The 2,380-nt window shown below is 37.6% G+C and overlaps 1 long non-coding RNA gene across 1 annotated transcript; it reads left to right on the top strand.

Annotated features, from left to right (window-relative positions):
• Positions 1 to 455: 455 nt before the first annotated feature.
• LOC124156942 lies at positions 456 to 1,190 on the top strand. The gene is made up of 2 exons (XR_006864453.1): positions 456 to 639; positions 730 to 1,190. It is a non-coding gene; the product is annotated as an uncharacterized LOC124156942 (long non-coding RNA).
• The last annotated feature ends 1,190 nt before the right edge of the window (positions 1,191 to 2,380 follow it).

The raw sequence follows: 2,380 nt of genomic DNA, 5'->3' as shown, positions 1-2,380 counted from the left end.
GCCAGTCATTAGGGTCATAAACTTCGATTTTCTCATTAACGGTAAATGATAGTTAAATGAGGAAGTATAGTAAGCACAAAAAGGTGGTTACTTATGTTCTCACAGAAATATAGCGGGAAATATAGGTCTGCCCTTGTTTCGGGCAAACCTATGTAGACTGACGTACCAGAGGAGAATTACATGCAATGAGCAATTATAAACGCAAAAACGCATAATCGTAGCGACACAAGAAATCGAACATTGTCGGGGGTGAATGAAATCATTGTTACACACAACGAACAAAAACAATATAAAGGTTTTGAAGGTAATGCATTTAAACGCAGAAATAACCTATTTATTTTAGATCATGCATGTATAGCCACCCAGAATGTCGTATGGGACAATGGAGTACGTTTAAAAGGCATTGCTAGGTCTCCAACAATGGCCGCATCCAGTTACTAAGATACCCTATTGAATCTTGTTCCCGGCACTAAAGAAAGAGACTGTAGCCAAATGCAGTTTCCAGAGAGGTAAAAATGAGGATTTTTTCCGAAATAAACTATTCCTACGATTCTCGGTGGAAGAAATAGTTTATTCCGTTCACCGAATTATGCCGATCAATTCCGGAAGTAATAAATTTGAGGAAAAAATTCTGACATGGTAAGCAACATTCGAATTCTATTCACTTTCGAGTTAATAATTACCAGAATTGAAGTTTTTGCTTATTGTTTAAGGTTATTTTCATTGCAGAGTCAACAACGATTGTAATCCATCTACCACAAAGGTCGGAGGAGAGAAATTATGGCGTGCAAAAAAACTTTGTTGCCCAAAACTGAATGGAAGTGGCTGTTGCTATCAAACAGGAAAATAGCCCTGGCGACAGGGGCGCTATTAATAACTGCGGGTGCAATTGGAGCCCTTTGGTATTGGAAAAGTAGAAATAATAGGGCTTCCGATGAGGATGAAGAATGTGAAAGTATCTGTACGGGGGTATGGTGCAATTGTGGGAGGGAATTTTCAACTTCAAACTGGGAGATAACTAGAAGCGGTGAACAAGATGTCTGCTGCGAAGCACCTAGGGGGGTTCGAGAAGCTGTGATCCATTGCGTAAACGAACGTGCAGACCATAGTACTAACATTGTTGTGCGAATATCACCCAATGGTACAATTGAATGTGTGATAAATTCGTAGACGGTCAATAAACGCTGAATCAAACTTGAATTTACGTGTTTTTTTTAAATTTTGTATCTTTTAAGTCAACCGACCGAACCTAGTAACTTATCACCTACATAGCGTACCTTCAAAAAACTAATTATTGTACTAAGTTGCGATCATCAAATCTGGGTAAACTTATTTGGGACAAAATAACTGAGAGGAAGTGTAAATTTGCTGAAATCGCTCAATTCGTTGAAGATACGCTCCTGTGAAATCACGGAAATTCACAAATGGGACAAATTAAGTATGATAAATTAGCTTTCCGGGAAATGTCTTCGACGCTAACATTTGGATGATAGAGAAAATCTTGTACTAGAGATCCATATGGGTCAGCTAATTTCTCAAAATCATCAATCGCTGTGATTGCCGCAACGGATATAATGGATTGGAAATAATATGCAGGAATGAAGTTTGACCTTTCGTGAGTCTTATGTCTTGAACTATAATTGATTTTTTAAGTGACCATCTGACTAATTCTTGACTAAGGGTAAAAATTCGTGGTTATCATCTAAAATATCCTATTATCCAAGAACGAAGATCTTTCATTCGAATATAAATATGATATATTGAATAATGCGGCTTATGCAGAAATAATAAAAGATCGTTCAGCAAACATTTTCGTGTGATTAATCATTGATTTCTGTATTTATAGTGTGTCCACAGCATATGAGCTAAGCATAGCCAGTGAAATTCTACGGGCAGTGAAGGCTAAATTATGGCTTTACAATTCTCTCAGCATTGGGCTTCTGTGTTCAGAATGCCTTGGTTAAAGTACGATTATCGCTTTACGTATGACAAAACTAAAATATATTACAATCCTGCGGAATGATCTTAGACGTGTTATTTTTCTAGAAAAGCTCCTGTCTCTTTCTCCTCTTTTACTCATGTATCCTCATCACTTCCTGATACATCTCACCTTGCCACCATCTTTCCAGTGGCATGGCTATGGTGTAGCCCTCGCAACTTAATACTGCTTCAAGAATTAGCTTTACCAGTTTCAAATGTCTCTCTTTGCAAGTCTTTATGTGCTTCGCGAAGTCCCTATTTGTTATCCCCAACACATTCATGATCACCTATCCTCGTCTTCGTTGCTCATAGCTTATTATGATCTTAATTTCTCCGAGTCTCTGTTTTTCTTCTCCAGGTTATAAGCCATTTGCTGAAAAATAAGAAGTAATGAAGATAT

The sequence above is a fragment of the Ischnura elegans genome, chromosome 4, assembly GCF_921293095.1.
Source record: "Ischnura elegans chromosome 4, ioIscEleg1.1, whole genome shotgun sequence".
Classification (NCBI taxonomy): Eukaryota; Metazoa; Arthropoda; class Insecta; order Odonata; family Coenagrionidae; genus Ischnura; species Ischnura elegans.
Note: the sequence above shows the minus strand (reverse complement) of the source record. Positions and strands in the feature narration are given on the sequence as shown.